The 17,034-nt window shown below is 48.0% G+C and overlaps 1 protein-coding gene across 1 annotated transcript in view; it reads left to right on the forward strand.

The window, feature by feature from the left end:
- The first annotated feature begins 1,302 nt into the window (after positions 1-1,302).
- AKAP1 (A-kinase anchoring protein 1) overlaps positions 1,303-17,034 on the forward strand; it is a 34,894-nt gene continuing 19,162 nt past the window's right edge. The window contains exon 1 of the mRNA XM_067538049.1: positions 1,303-1,506. The gene's annotated coding sequence lies outside the window, so the exon portion shown is untranslated. The remainder of the gene's footprint in view (positions 1,507-17,034) is intronic.

Raw genomic sequence — 17,034 nt, forward strand, 5'->3', positions numbered from 1 at the left:
AATGGAAACGTACTAACCTTAGATTTAAAAAATAAATACATGTGCAACATTAACAGTACTTAACTCTTAGGTAGCACTTTTTATTGCTAGATCTGAGGAGTGGGATCTCTGTCCCCCTTTTACAAGTAAGGAAACTAAAGCATGGAGAGTTGAAGTGATTTGCCCAAGGTCACACAGCGGCAGAGCTGAAATTAGAGCCCAGTTCTCCTGAGTCCCAATCATGTCCTAGCCATTGAACCCCATTATCTTACAGAGGGTAATACAAAGAACTTCCTACAGAGCTACACCGGCTTGTTGTAACAATGGATACATATTTCTCCCACCTAAAGTACTTTACAAATGATAGGTAGGGATCATGCCACTTACTATTCAAATGCAACCAGCTCTGGGGTGAATTGGGGCGACGGTTAACAATGCATTGTAACACTACCCACCCGTTTAAGAAAGGAAAAGAAGCACATAACATCCAGCTGAAACTACGGAGGGCCTGCCGGCCTGGAACCTGACATCCAAGCCAGAACTTGGCTAAACACGGATTTTCCTTTGGGGTTTCCCATCCACATCCTGGTTCCGCCCAGCCTGCCACCTTCAGTGCCCCTAGCCGCTGCCTAACCTCTCTGTCTGCCGCAGGGTTACAGGGCCTGTGGAAAGCTTCGTGTAGCAGCCTGGAGATGCCAGGGCCCGCCTGTCTGAGCAGCGCAGCCGCGGTTTGACTTCCTCCGGTGCTGAGCTGTGCGGCCGTGCAGAGGAGGCCGGGAGTGAGAACACGGGCTGCAGACAGACACACGAACAGCACGGGACACACAGACAGCCACGGGCCGAGCCACCTTCAGCTCTGGCTGGGACGTGACTCGGACGCCGGGGGCTGCGGAAGCAGGAGGCAGGGAGGGTTCCTGCAGCAGGGAGGAGGCGGTGCAGCACCTAAGACAAGGTGGCCAGGCTCGCGCTCACCCCCGGCCCGGGCAGACAGGCCGCCAGGCAGCTCGCGCGCTCGGCCTCGAGTGGAGCCTGGGCAGCACGAGCTGAGGGGCGGGGCTGGGTCTCCAATGGGCGCATGCGCGGGGCAGGGGCGACGCACAGGGTCAGGAGCGGGAGCTTTGGGTGGGGGCGGGGGGAGCAGAGGGCGGGGGTGGGGGGGACGCACCGCAGAGGGGCAGGGCCAAGGCTCCCGAGTCCGGAGCCCCGTCCCTACGTCACGGTCACGTGCCCTCCCCTCTCCTGTACCCTTGAGGGGGGGAAAGGACGGAGGTGTGTGTTCGAACGGCGCATGCGCAGATGCCCCCCACCGGCCTCCAGGTCTCGCGAGATGTGGTGGTGGCTGTCTCGCTCGCGCAGGGGGCGGGGCGAGCGGCGGGCCCTAGTGTAGCGGTTGAATGTCTCAGTGTTCGGAAGGGCCCGCTGGGGCAGCACGTGGGCACAGCGCGCGGTTGGCGGCCGGGGACGGGGCTGGGCACGGTGCGCACTAGGGCTCGGTCTGCACCGGGGGCGGCGAGCACCGGACGGATCGTGAGTATCGGGGACTGGGCCGGGCCGGGCCGGGCGGCCGCGTTCTCTGGGAGATGATGGGAAGGGGCCGGGCCGGGCTCCCCCTCCCCGGTGGGTGCAGCGGGCCGGGCTGGGAGCTGCGGGGGCTGTCTGCTGAGCGGTGACGGGCAGCTGTCAGCTGCCGAGAGCCCGCCCCGTCCCTCCCCTCGTGCTGCCGGGCCGCGCGGGGTCACCCCTTCCCCTTGCCCCGTGGGCTGCCAGGCCGTGTCCCCCCCCCCCCCCCGCCCAGCTCACCCTTCCTCCGCTGCCCACGCGGGCTCCCTCCCCCCATGTGCTGTCCGACCCGCCGCCGACACCCCCCGTCATGGAGCTGGAGCGCCGGGCTCCGACCGGTTGCTCAGGTGTCCCCGGCTGCGCCTTGGCTGGGTGCGAGCAGCCGGGAGTGGCTAGCCTGGTGCTTGTAAGGGGGGGATTAAATGGCTTGTTTTCCCCGTTGTACCCCTGTTCTTAGACACACACACACCGGGCTGGGGCTGGGTGTGTTGCGTGGTTGTTCCCATGCCCCTGTCCGTGTGGGGGGTTGCTTGGCGTTTTCTCTTCTGAGCTATCCACAGTCGGTGTTGGCCGGTGCAAACGGGGCGGGAGGTAGCATGATTGCACGGTGCACCGGGGCTGTGCGTTAATTGCAGCTAGTTGTCAGTTTCCCACCCAGGCAGCTGGGTTGTCAGTGAGTCTGGCATTGTTGTACCAAGGGTTTATTACTGTTAATTGTCATTAACGGGGGAGGGGGTGTTGTCAGGTTTGAACCCCGCTTCCGCCGCAGGTGATGCGTGCAGGGCCCCTCCCCTGTGACCCTTGCTGTTTATGCACCTTCTGTCTGGGATTGTATACCTGCTGGCAGTGCCACTTTGAAAGGTGATGATGAGAGGGGCCTCCCCTTGCTGTGTCCACCTTTATCTTTGGGAGTTAGAGGGCATCAAGGCGCTTTCTTGCCCCCTCGCCTGGTGGGGTTTGCAGAGAAATGGCCTGAAATCTTTTTTTTTTTTTCCCAAGGTCACTCGCCCTCGTATAGGTTTACTCTTTCAAAGGTCATGTATGCCCCGATTGAACAGGTAGCTTGCTGCAGGAAGCAACCTGAGTGCTGCTGCAGGCCTAACAGGTGGAGGGCTCAGTAGTTTAAATACTTTGCTCCTTGTTCTGAGTAATGGGTGAAGGTTGCCCCTTCCTAGCCCTGAATAGGGGCTCGGGCTTAGGAATGTCACTTGTTTTCACATGGCCAAGTGTGTGCACTTGGCTTAGGCTCCTGTGATTCCTAGATCAGCTCCCTGCACTTGTTTCAACCTGAGAAGGAGCGTCACTGGATCTCCCGGCACAGCCTTATTTAGGGAGGTTGAGTGACTGGGCAGGCATCTACCTGCTGCTGCAGATGTGAGACAGTTTTGTAACCCACGCCGTCTGGCTTGTTGGCGCTTAAATTAGGCATCCGAATCAGTGCGCAATCCCATTCGGGTCTTGCTTAGCATGTCTTCGTCGATGGCTGGTAACCAGTGGCTTTTTGGTTTGCTACTTTAAGAAAAAGAAGCAAGTTTTCCCAGCGAAGAGTTGCAGTGTGTACAAATCATATGAGATGTATCCGAGCTCAGAGCACATGGAGATGCTTCCCACTGAAAACCAAAAAAAACCCACAACCTCCTTTAAACACTGAGCAAAGCCAAAAGGAAATCTGGGGTGAAATCCTGACCCCATTGAAGTCAATGGTAAAATTCCCATTGGATTCAATGGTCAAGATTTTCCCTCTGGTCTACTTGAGAACTCATTAATATGTGGAGGGGGGAGGGAGAGAGAGAGAGTGTGTGTGTGTGTGTGTGTGTATGTCATTGGAAAGCTGTGGTGTCAGCTACATTAATCTCTGCTCTGTAAAATTGGTGGGCCGGTAGATGAGAATCAGTTGAGGTGCAACATACCGTGCCTGTCTTCGATGCTGTTTTAGAGTTTCCTACCAATGTGTGAATATATTTCTGTAACATGCAGAGAGAATCTTTGATTTTTCAGTATCTCTGCGCATGTTAACTGCTGTCTTTAACTGGCTTAACTCCTCTGAAGGCTCAGCTCTCAATGTTTTGTTGAGGAAGTACTAGCTGTTGACTCACAGAAATGCATTGTTTATGGACTAAAGAGTCCCGTGGGAGTCAGTGTTCGATGTGATTTCATGTGGGTTGGGAGCCGTGCTGCAACAGTTTAAAACGAAAGTGAGGGTTGACATATGTGTTAGGTGTGGATTTACTAGTGCAGACTAGCCTGTCTCTTTTGATTGTGCAGCACCTAACATAATGGGGCCCTCTGGATACTACCAGAGAGTAAACACAAACTATAATTAGCTGACTCTTCTCACACATGTACAACCTCCCTACCTGTTTGCAAGGCCAATATACAGCTAGAGGATGCCCTGAGCAAGAGAGGAATTACATTGCAGCTCAATCCAGCGGGATTTTATTAGCCTGCTTGCCATGTTTCTTTCAACTGGCAAGTAAACATATGAACTGGAGTTTCTCTGTTGTCATGAGCCAGGAACAAATAGACTTGCGCCTGGGATAGTAAATGTTCATAGCAATTTTGCAAGATGTAGGATGAAGCTGCCTTTCGGAGTAGGAGGGAGACAGTGAGTATCTGTAGGATATGTAACTGGGGAGTCTCTGTCCCGTTCCACTCCTCCAGGAAATCTGCACCCCAACCAATCCATAGTAATAAGAAATACCGAAGGGTAGGCATGCTGCACCACGGACCATATTGTTAAGGAAGAATCAAGGACAGCAGAATGAAAGTAACTTACATGCTTTGACTTTCAGTGTTTCTAGGGCTAGGCTGACTTACGCTACCATTCTCACACCTGTTGGTGTTATCAGAATGTTGTGAACTTTGTCTCAAACGAAAGGACTTGTTCCTGGGGAAGGTGGTAGCAAGAGCCTTCACATTTCTCCTGTTTGTTTTGTGTCCGTCAATGATCTACAGAGTTACAGCCATATGAGCGCAGAGTGAAATGGGGAAAAGCATATGATCTGTTGGAGCATGGTACGGTTGCACCAGGAGGGCAGTATGCCTTTTCCTCAGAAGAGAATGCACTGTAGTAGTTGGAGCAAAGGACTTCTGAGGACATGTCTATAGGATGAGCTCTGCAGCTATGCCACTGTAGCGCCCACACCTGTTAATGTTTCCTACTGCAGTGGAAGGGGTTTTTCTGTCACTGTAGGTAATCCACCTCTCCAGGTGCAAATGGAATTCTTCTATCGACCTAGCTGTGTCTACATTGGGGGTGATGTTGGCATAGGGGTGAATTTTTCACACACCCCAGTGCTGTAGCTATGTTGACCTAACATTTAAATGTAGACCAGGCCCCTGGTTCTGTTTATGGCTCTGTTACTGTGGTCCTTGAGCAAATCACTCAACTTCTTCATCCCTCCTCCGAGCCATCTGTAAAATGGGTGCAATACTTACCTCAGAGACTGAGGCTAAATTAATGTTTTCTTTCAATGCCTTTCGTGCAATGATCTTAAAGTATTTCAGTGTTGTTTTATTATTAAAGAGTGGATAGGCACCACCCTGAAGCCAGCGTATACATTGATTAACCATAATTCTTGCCCAGTGGCCTGCATTGAAGTGCCAATCAAATGCTGTGGGTGCCACACAAAATTAAAAAGACTCAATAAATCAAAAGGATCAAAACCCAGACATCAGCCCAGACCAGATGTTACATTCTAAGCTTGCTAGAGTCATAGGTTTGTACCTTCAGAAGTACTGGAAGTGGGATAACTGAGTTAGAGATTATAAGTAAATGTGACAAGAAATCTTGGCGGTTTGTATTTTTCTTTGGTGTATCAGCTGGCCTCTGTACTGGTCTACATGTTAATTGTTTACAAGACTGCATGGGTATTTTGTGTTCAGGATATGCCTAGAGTACTGGTTGTATAGGTCAGTACAGGGTATCTGGTCCCCTCCGTGGTCCCACAAAGATACCTACTCTAGGCTCCCGGCTCCTCATCTGTCACCTCCCTCGGGCGGAGAACTGCATCTCATTCCCTCCTGGCTGGGGTTTTTTTCCCAACTGCTTAGTTTACTGCCTGCGCTGTGATATTGTAGGCAGGCAGACGGGCTAAACAGATCAACTTTGCTCGCTCTCCAAAGGCTTATGAACAGTGTGATTGCCGACAGTTCTAAGTTACTACACAGCCCTTCCTAAGCAAGCACGTTTATTCTTAAGGTGACAGCGTTGCAGAGAAAACGTATTTGCGCTCATCTCCTCCAGTCTACAGATCTCAAGATACCACTTCCTATCCTGGCACCAACCCTCCAAGACAGCCTCTCAGTCTGTAGATAGAGAGAGATCAGGTTCCATTTCCTGTGTTGTTAGTGAGCACTATTGATGCCTCTCTTCATAGTGCTTTTAAAAATCCTCACATGATTCTAAAGCTTATGAAATCTGTAATCTCAGCACAGACAGCAGCAGGGTACACTTCCTGCCAACCAATCACCATTGCCAGTGCTATGCCTCTCCCTTAGCTTTTATGAGTTGAAGGCTGTCTCTTAGACCCCACGTCCAACCAGTTTCTGGTGTCTGCTCAAGGTGGCCGGGTTGATGGTGTAAGTTTTTGGGGGCAAGCACTGTTTGTTGTGTTGTGCAGTACCCTTGGCCTTTTGGCACTACAATAACAGAAAATCTGAGCTTCATTGTGCTGGGTTTTGTGCCGACGTATAAAATAAACCGTCCCAGGCCTTCCTAGACACTTTTTTCTTTAACGCTTCGATTCTGTGGTTTCTTCTTAGACGGATAAAACTTTCAGATAAAACTACATGGGCTGAATCACCTTTTGAACACGTTACCCAAAGATGCTTCTTTCAAGTGAGTGGTGATTTCAGCAGACTTCTGTCTTTAAAACATGGTTTTTAAATAACACCGCCCCATTTCTCTGCAGCTCTCATCCTTGTGTTTTTTTTCCTCTGGCATGAACCACTTCCTTTATCAAGGTATATTTGACGTTTCTAAAACTCTTGGATAAACAGGTTTGTCCTGTACCCTGAAGGATTCTTAACAATCTCTAGTAGTAATGAAACAATTAGACTTGAAGCACTACCGTCTGGACTTTCTATTAATTACTGCTGATCTAACTGAAAGCATTTCTATGGCATTTCTCAGTAATACAGCCTATTAAAATTTTGAAAGTGACTAGTGATGTTAGGATCCTGTCTTGAGACACCTTATACGGGAGCCTGATTTCCAGTGTGGATGTTCAGCATTTCCTGTGAATGAAGCCCTTTGAGAATCTCTCTTGGCGAGCCTGGAAATCAAGACACCCCAAATTGCTATTGCTTCTGAAAGCGGATTCTATTTTGCATATGCATTTTGACAGTGCTTCAGGAAAAAACCCTAGGCTTCATTACACTCCATTATGTGGGTTCTGTTTAATTTTTCACTGCCCCAGCAACATTTCCGGCATCTGTTGGACCATGCACAAGGATTAGGAGGGTTAGAACTTGCCTTTTGGTGACTGACCCAAACAATTCCTCGAAGAGCAATCTGAACAGGTCAGATGTGAGACTGCCTTTGACCCCTTCTACCACCACAACTACCTGGCTGAATGGCTGAGAAACTCAACAGCTGATGCAACTGAATTTGCGATTTCCAGTTTGTACATAGCAGTAGTCTTGTAATCCCCGTGGGTTGCTTTTCATAGGTGCTGTCTGTGAATTAGCAGCTTGGCGTGTCCTTGGAACCTCCTAAAAAGTGTTGAAAACGTACATAGTGTCTGTGAAACCATCTCTTAAAGGGACAACCTTTTTAATGTGGTGCACTTGCTTTGGAATTCTGGACCCCACTGAAGTAAATGGGAGTTCTGCTATGGACTTCACTGGGAGCCCTCATTAGCAGTTTGTCCACAATATCTGAGACCGAGGTTTTTGCCTGAATGTAACCAGTGATCTTCCATACGAGGTGAGGGTGTCTAGCAGTCTGCGGGGTGAAAGGATGGTCTTATGACTAACCCGATGGCCTGGGATTCAAGAGATCTGGGTCCCAGCCCTGGTGCTGCCACCAATATCCTGTGTGAACGTAGGCAATTAGGTAATCGCTTCATGCCTCCATTCCCCTGTTTGTGAAACGGGTCTGATAATACTTTTTTCTCCTTGCCTTCATCTTATCCATGTAGCTTGCAAGCTTCTTGAGATGGGGGAGGGGAGGTCTTACTGTGTGTCTATACAGCACCTAGCACAGTGGGATCCCAATCTACCACAATCCAAGTAATAAGAGCAGAGCCCGTCCCTCACTAATTAGTTCTCTAAAGCCTGTAGTGTGACTTTGTTCAGGGAACTTCTTCACCCTGCGGATGGTCTCCTCTCCGTTCTTCACTCCTCTTTGTTAAATACGGAGACAGGTGCTTCCTCTGTCTAGCCTGCAGGAATACAGCACACTTACGTTTTCACAAGTACTTGAATCACTGATATCCTCTTTGTTTTCCTGCAGGGCCACAGCGCTGCTTTTAGTCTCTTCTCTTCTGAATGGGCTTAGTCCAGCGTTTGTTTCAAATGGCTGCTTATCAAGGACTTGTTGCTGTTCAGTAAATCTGCTAAGTAGCTCTTGAAGTTGCTCTTTGTAGATACCTCTTTGCCCACTTCCACGTGGTTGCTACTTACGATCGAATCCTCCTGTCGCCCTCTTCCCAGCATTCGGAGTGGAGGGAGGGCAGGTATCTTCTGTTGGTGCTTTGCTCCCTGCATGTTGTGCCTTGTACGCTTTCCTCCTCCTATTTTGCTTTTTATTCTTCAGGCTTTATTTGCATGGTAGGAACAAAAGTGCAGTGCAGAGACAACGTGGTCTCCAAATCTGGGTGTGGTATGTACATGCCTGTGCAAACCCAAATTGTTTGTGGAAACTAATACAATAGACACGTGTTTGACTTCCTTGAGACGTTATTTGTTTAAGCCATTGTCGTGTTTATAAACTCAGCGTTGTAGCTGGGAGTGCCTGCTTGAACCAGCATCCGACAAAGTCAATGGCAGAGCTTCCTTTAATGTCAGTGGGGCAGGAGCAAGCCAAGTGCATCAGTCCTGGGAACTGACTCTCCTAAATCTCCAAGCTGAATGGAAGTGCAAAAAATCAATGGCGTGAGTGGTGGATTTTCGAAATCAGTCTTAGAGTAGTTAGCAGTACTGGTAAAGCAATGCTTCTTAACCTGTATAAGCCACTAGGAGCCAAACACAGTGCCTCCTCCTGAATCCTTTTAAAGTGCTTTGCAAAAGGAGTTAAATTGTGGTATCTAGGCCAGGTCTACACAAAAGACCTATAGCGCTATAACTGAAAAATCCACACCCCTGAGTTATGTAATTATACCGACCTAACGCCTCATGTCGACAGCACTGCTGACAGGAGAGCTGTTCCCGGCGACAGCTACTGCCTCGCCAGGAGATGGATTAACTATGCCAACGGGAGAAGCTCTCCTTTTAGCATAGTAGCGTCTTCACTGAAGTGCTACAGCGGCCCAGGTGCAATGCTGTACATGAAGAGACGCCTCTGATTACATCTTATCTCTATTCAGTGTGCTCTGCAGAGTTTCTAAACAGTTGCTGGCAAGTGAATGGGGGAGGAGGGGTAAGAGAGAGAAACTTTTACTAATGTATCTTTCGGATTCCCATCTGTTAAAGGCGCTCATTACCCTAAGTAATTGCCACAGTAGTTCTGGCTAAAGCCTTGAGGAATTATCTATATTGCCCTGTCCTGTGACTACCAGAGTCTCTGAGTCATCTGCTGAACTGAGTGAATGAGGGAATCATGAAGCAATCTGGTGAGATCGGATGAAATAGGGACTTAATGACATGGGGTGAGGAAGGCGATACAGTCTGCAGAGTGGGAGGGAGCAGGATGGTATGGTGGGGTTAACGTGACATTATTGCATGGTGGGAGGAGTCCCCTCACTGGTGGGCTGAATCCACACACTAACAATGGAGGCGGCAGTGCGGTGAAAGGGTTAATATACTTGGGACAGGGTTTGCATACGTGTAAGTTTCGCAGCCTGGTAAAGACACTGGCAGCAAAGCTGTAGTTGGGCTATGCTGATGCTTCACTTTCAGATGTCTGTAAAGAAACTGCTCTGAGTCCTTCTGCTCCGGCCTGCGAGTGGCGTGCACAGTCCTAATTCAGAATGCTGCTGCTCTGATACTGAAGGCCATGTCTACATTATGGGTCCTACACCAGCACTGCGCTGTAGCACTGGAGTGTAGATGCTTACTACAGTCATGGAAGGGGTTTTTCCATTGCTTTAGTTAATTCACCTCTCTGAGGTGGTAGCTAGGTTGATGGAACCATTCTCCCATCGGCCTGCCCGTGTTTACATTGAGGGTTAGGTTGGCGTAACTACAGCTCTCCAGGGTGTGAATTTTTCACAGTCCTGAGGAACTAGCTGTGCTGATCTAACTTGTGTGTTGAACAGGCCTAATTCCCAAATGGAGAGAGATCCTCCTGAAAGATCATAAAGCTGTGAAATTAAATGTCAATAAGGCCAAATATACCAGTGTAGCAGATTTACACAAGGACAAGTCACGTCACTTCTCTGTGCCTCAGATTATGCCTCTGCAGAATAGGTCTAATAATTCTTACCTGTTTCCCAGGTTTTGGGCTGTCGTCTTTGTATAGTGCTATGATAGTTGGATGAAAGGTGCTTCATGGGCTGAATCTCTCGTTGGCTTTGCTATAGCAAGCCACACAGCTCATGTTCGTGAGGTTTTGGCAAAAGAGTGGGGAAGTATCAGGAATGGTGTGGGAGTGTCTTGCAGCCCTGTTCTGCTAGTACTTAGATTTGCAGATTAACGTGTGTGTGGAGCTGGAGTCAAGGTGCTTTCCAGAGATTTGAATTCTGATTCTAACTTTTTACATTCCGGTCATTCAGAGGTTCATCTGACTACAATTTAATTTTTTTTAACATCCCCCGAGTCTTGTCTGCCCAGACCTTCCCTCCCCCTGAATTTTGATAGCTCTGTAGTGAGCTCATAGCTTTGGGTGTCTTTTCATTTTAACTGTACATAAGAGGCTGATCTAGAATAACAGGGCAGTGACGATGGGGCAGAAGTCCTGAATGGGTGGGCATTCCGCAACTGATTCTGTAGTCTGGGTTCAGAAGGAAGACTTTATTCAAGGTGCCCTTGCAACCTGAACCCAAGGACGCTGCAGATCCCTGTGTTAACACCTCATCCTTCCCTTGATTGTCTTCTGGCCAGTTCCTTGTGGTGCCTGCCTGTGGAGGACTGCATGCCCCTCAGTGTTTAGCCTTCCTTAGCAATGCCGTGGTTGTGTGTCTGAAAGCAGAGGTTAGGCTGTGCTTCCTGTGAGAAACTGAATATACAGATGGTCCCCGTCAGCCGTACTTCTATCCCAGTACTCGTAGGAAGGGTTGGTACAAATACCCAGCTCCGTCTCATGCTTTGATCTTCCAGGGCAACTGTGACTGGCTGACACTGAAGTGGCCCTGGGCTGAAGTTTTTATGATGGCCACTTCTTTGTACTAGTCAATCCGTGTTTTAATTTACTCTTAGCAACTGGGAGGACTGAAGGTCCCTCGATCCGTTTTTGTCATCTGCTCTTCCTGTGTGGCTTATAAGGCAGAGCATGTGCTATTGGCTATTTTTAGTGCGGAAAATTTCAAGAGCCGGTGTGAGCCAGTTTAGTGTAACTGTGCCAGTTCTGTCCAGGGCTCCTTCACCCGGGCAGTGGTATTTCTTCAGTGCTATATTCCACATCTCCAGGGCTGTGGTACTAGGCAATCATATCATCATGCACTTTATAGGGAGGTAGTCTGGCCTTGCTGTTGAAGCATGGGGCTCAGTCCGGAGATCTGGGTTCTATTTCCAGCCCTTGTGGCTGACTTGCTCTTAACCACTCTGTGCCTCAGTTTCCCTTGCTTCGTGCATTGTGGAACATTAACGTCCTTAAAATGCTGTAATGGAAAGAGCTTTGAGTACAAAGTGTTGAGGCAGAAAACTAATACAGTAGCAGTTCTCTAGAATCTTATCCCTGAGGTCTGTGCGCTATTAAGTCTCTTGAGTGACACGTTTGATTAAACAAACCTTGATTGTAAAGTTGAAGGAGGCTGGTTAAAGGAAGTTTTAAAAATCCACTGGAGTAAACTTTTGCTGGGTTTCCGCTTCTCAAACCTTAAGACTGAATTGCCTGCCTATAAACCTCCTACTGTTAACATTTCAAGCCATATAAGGATGTGTGTATGAAGGATTGTTTGTTCTGGCTAGGGAGCAGAGCAACTTAAAACATTAATCATGTCTGAGACCCCCAACACAAGCAACTGGAATGAGTTTGTGGTGTTCGACTTGTTCTTTAAGGTAGACCATGTTTGTTTACACATGCCAGGCCTACCCCCCACAGTCCTAACTATGGCAAACCCACTCTTCTGCCGAGGGGCTAAAAGTGGATTGCCTGTTTATCACAGCTGGCATGCTAAATTCAGGGCACCAGATTCTTCCTTCGGTGTTTGTTTAAAGTGGCATGTGTTGGTGCTATCCTGTCACCTGGCCAACTCTGTGTTTAAAATGCCTGTTGCTATTTTGTTTCCAGCTGGTGGCTTTTATGTAATTCTCTAGACTAGGAAAACTTGGGACCCTCCTTATTCTGTTTTAACCCCCTAGTGCCAACCGACGGCTCTCACTGAAACTAGTGGTATAAAGATTAAACTGCACATCTTCATTACAAGGAACATTCATTAAAGCAGTAATCCCACTGTGAATGGAAAAATCTCTGAAGAGTTCAGTGCTCGAGCCACTGAAAGGATGAAAATAGCTATGTACCATACCACAATGCTTACTTTTTAAGTGTCTTATCTGCCAAACCTTTTGCTCAGGATGTTTTCCTTGCAGCAGTTGCTTCTGTCCCAGAATTCACTATTTTGTACTTGTGCAGTTGGTGTCACTTCATAGGGAATGGGCTAATAGGGCAGTCTGTTTAATCAGGAAGGCTCCCTGGGGATGTACTTATGCGGGCATATGTAATAGCACTTTAATTTAGCTTTGTGGTACACCCAGGAGACCACTCGTGTGGTGGTTCTGCATTGATTATAGCACATAACTTAAGCATGCAGCAAATATTGTGCTGTACTGTGGAGGCTGGACCCTTTCTCCTTAAGTGTGTGGAGGCTTTATCCTTTCCACTGAAAAAGTTCATAGAAAAATGAAAAACCTTAAACTTTTTTTTTTTTAATGATTTGAAAAATTCTTTGAGCCTGCAACATGACTCTGCAGCTTGAAAAGATTTAATTTTGGTTAGTTGGAATATCTTCTCTTCAGTAGAGTAAGTCCTGCCAATCAAGCTGTGCTGAGCAACCTAGAAGCCACTTTGAATTTTTTTTTTCTTTTTTTCCCCAAAGGAGGTTTGTAGCTTAAACCAGGCAGGAGCCGTGCATGTAGCTAGCTCTATAAAAGAATATCTTATGTAATTGAAGGAAGCACTTACCATAGCCGATTGATAGAGTGGAGATGTTACTCTGCTGCTGAATTCATGTCTATAGTCACTTGTGCTTCAGTGGTTTGGAATAAAAAAGGCATTGTAGACTTTCATTGTTCCTGTCTCCTGAGTGTCACTTAACACCGATAATAGTGTCCCGACTGTGGAAGCAAAGGTAGGGATTGTACAGTAGGCAAATTCAACTGAAATCCTAACCAGTCTCTAGTTGTGAGCCTGGATAAAGAAGGTCTCGGTATAATTTCATGGGATGGAAAGTGTTTTGGAAATTCTGTTCTAGATTTTTTTTTTTAAAGTGACTAGTGACTGGGGGCCTAACTTGCCACTTCAAAAGGGCCTGATCATAGTATCTGAGCACCTCACAATCTTCAATGTATTTACCCTTTTAACACCCCTGTGAGGTGCTGTGCATTTTCTAGAAATTGGGCCCCTTTAAAGTGTCTAAATCCCAAAATCACTAGTTGCTTTTGAAAAATCTTGATCCCTGTGCTTGCATGAACACCAAGTTCTTTCCCAGTTCAAAGTGAGAATGAGCCTGGCCAGTAGAGACTGACTTGGTGTTTTCCTCTTCTCTCATTCAAGAAACTATGTGCTTCTGAAAAGGAGGTGTAACGCCAGCTATGCGGTTCCCGTTGTAGTGAAATTTACAGTCTCTGTAAAACCGTGTTTACTTCTGTTACTCGTTGGCAGAGACTTCTGGGATCTGTCTGGGTAGAAGTTCTTCATGTGTAAGTGCAGCCAAAGTCACCCTGTTGTCATGCTTTAAATCCTGCTCAGCACAAATGTAAAGCGTGAGAAAGCTCTGCAGCTGGGTTGTATTGTTGTAAAAGACAACTGCTTAGTTAGCCCCGCGTTCCAGTGGCACGGCTGTAGATTTTTGTCTGTTAAGGAAAGGCATGTCCGCCCTGCCTTTTTATAACTCCAACAACGCTCGCAAAGGACCAGCGTGACAGTCAAAAGCACGTGGCATGAGTCTCTCTTTGGATTGTAAGTGTCTTGGCATGAAGTCACGAGGCCTGGAGTCAGAAAGTGGAGCAAAGCAGAGGAGGAGGTTGTTTTCCGAAAAGCCGGAGGGAGGTGAGCCGGCATTTCCAGTAAAGCTACTCCCATAACAGCCAAGCAGTAGGATTTCCATGGGCTGAAGGCTTTTTTAAAGTGATCTTCTTAGGGAACATTAAGATAATTTTACCTTAAGGTTTTATAGCGACAGCATAAGCATGCTGTCATCGTGTAGTTCTTTAAGTTTCAAACATTAAAGTCTTGTCTGAACTGGGAGGGAGGGGGAAAGGCGTTTCCTAGGATTGTATCCTGGTAGCTAATTTAAATTACAAAACAGCAGTTGGCAACTTTCACTTGAATTAGCGAACACTTGGCTCCCCAAGTCTTTAACTTGACATGTTAACTCGTACGAAAACCACAAACCGCCTTGTAGTCTTTCTCTTGTGTGAAGAACACAGCTCCAGGAACAGAGCTGCGTTGCAGAGGGCTGTTTGGAAGTAGAGATTAGGAAGCAAACACCAATCCATTAGGGGTAGCATTGTCCCTCTGAAGTTCAAGTCCAGGTCTGGCTCCCCCGCCCCTGGCTGTGTGAAGTAACTGGAAAGGGAGCCGTTTGTCTCAATCGTTCTCCAGTGTCCCCTGTTGGCAGGCCACCCAGCAGCGTTACAGTGGGAGGAAGCCGTCTCCCTGTCAGAGCTGGCTGAATGGGCTGATTCACTTGGAATTGCAAAGCTGCTGATGAGTGTAAATAACAGTGTTGGAAGGAGAGGTTCAGTCTAGAACCTGGACGGCAGAGAACTCCGTGAGCGAGAATATCTGACGGGGCACCGCAGCTGCGGCGGTAGTGATAGCTGAAAGGGCCGTTCGGTCTCTAGATACCCGTGTTGTTACCCCAGCTCAGCAGCCTCTCTGCCTGAACAGCCGGCTGTGGGAGGTGAATGCCATGACCCTGCCATGCACGCGGGGTGGATTTAGCAACTCGCATGACCTTGAAATTTGTTCATGTGCTGAAATGAATCCATAACAGAGTCTGCCTTTCTCCAAGTAGCATTCTGAAGCAGGCAATCAGCGGCAACCCTCCTGTGCCATCTTGCTGGTCAGTTCCTCTTTATAGACATTAAAGCACACGCCGAAGTCTCTCTAGCGTCTCAAAAGTAACCCTTTTAAAAAAACAAAGCTGCAGTTCACTCGTGCAGTATCTATCTCAGCAGCAAATGTTTCCGTGCCTTGGATTCCAGCCCGGGTATGTGTGCTCAACATCCAAACAAGGCAATATGGAAATAGCTTAATGCAGTGCCGGTGAAAAACTGGAGGCGGATGTCCTTGGTCCCCTCTCAGAAAGAGCAGGGGTGACTTCAGTTGCGGCACCCTACCATTGTGCTTTAAATTTGACCTGGAGGCACTGCCTTTCCCAGTTACAGGCCTTGACACTGACCCTTCCAATGAGGATGCCAGTCACAGTCCGCTACCGTGGCGTCTTGTTTGTGGGGTGGACGCTGGTCTTATGGAAGCAGGCTGAGGCCACCGATTCGTGCCGCTTTGGGCCATCCGGCTACCAGATGGCAACAGCTATTGGCTGCTACTGATTTAAACCAGAGGCAAGAGACTCCGTGCCCCATTGTCAAAACTCAGAGCTGGCCGGTTTGCAGACTGGAGATCTTGATGCGGTCTCTTGCTGGGGAAATCCCAACTGAATTTGCTTCTCCTTCCTTTATAATGATATAAAGGCTATAATTTAAGACAAAAGTCAGGAAGCGTGAAGGTTTTATTACTCAGGATGCTTCATTGTGGCAAGAATCCCATGCTTCCAGGAGGTGTAGATGGCTGGTGCCTGTTGTGAGCCTGGGGGTGATTTAGGGTCACTTGGAGTTGCCTTGAGGTTTTTTTTGTCCCTTTAAATCAGTCTCATGACACTAATGTAACTAAATATAGCAGGTGGTTTATTTTAAAAAGGCTCTTGGTACTGTCCCCACCCTAATCTCACTCCCTTTTAAGACAGGATAATGAAACTTGGGCAGTCTCCTCCCCCCCCCGCCTCACTGCCTTCAGATGTTAACCTCCAAAGCATCAGTTCTCCTTCAGGGGCATGGAGTGATACTGTATTTCCTGCTGATTTATTCATAAAACAAGCTGTCACCAGACTTACAGAGGAACGTTGCCTAGTGTCACCAAGGAAATCTCGCTTGGCTTTTTCAGCAGGCCTTCTCGCTGACTCATCACCACGCAGGCCGGCCGCAGGAGAGCCCTCGGGCTTTGTGTTTGGGGTTTTTTTAGACGTCATTGTTTGCTGTGGCAAGGAGAACCCAGTTTGAGAGAGATTCAGATTCCTAAAGTGATTGAATTACAGTCCGATGGGAGGCTGATGTGGGGGGAAGGAGATATGTGTAGCTAAAATAAAGCGCCTCTAGGATGTAAGGGATTTTTCTTTCTCTAGTTAAATAACTTGCTTTGTGCTTGAATGTCAATGAACTACCGGTCTGAAAATGGTAAATAGATGCTAACTTCATGGGGAAAAGACATAAGAATTTTCGTGCTGGATCAGACCAATTCTCCATTTATCTGTCCTGTCTCTGATAGTGCCCAGTACCAGATGCTTCAGACCAGGTGCATGAAACCCAGCAGCATGGGGCTAGGAAATAACCCGCCCTTAGGAAGCCCTAAGCTCCATTTACACATTGGTTTGAGTCCTAAAGCGTGAGAGCTGATATCCTTTGTGGAACTCTTGTTTTTTGAGCTGGTGCTTTAACCTCTGGAGGTTCCTGTCAGCCACACTGATCTTTTGGTAGGACCGAGCTCATGGCTTCAGTGGTAAAGCAGGATGTCTTCTCTGACAACATGGACTTGTGCAGTAGCCTTTGCTTCCCCGTTTTGAAATCCAGTGGTCAGAAAGGCTTGTTTGTTGAAAAGCTGCAATAGGGCAGCGTTAAACGAACCAGCTGGGTAATCTGTGTGAATCCACCTCCTGCAGGAAGCACGATATTCCTGAAGCTCTTTGCTTCCGGTGGGCTGCCTGTATACCAATCACAACATTTGAGTGGCACTTT

The sequence above is a fragment of the Emydura macquarii genome, unplaced genomic scaffold (assembly GCF_026122565.2).
Source record: "Emydura macquarii macquarii isolate MOO-44397 ecotype Brisbane River unplaced genomic scaffold, CSIRO-AGI_Emac_v2 contig_450, whole genome shotgun sequence".
Lineage (NCBI taxonomy): Eukaryota > Metazoa > Chordata > Testudines > Chelidae > Emydura > Emydura macquarii.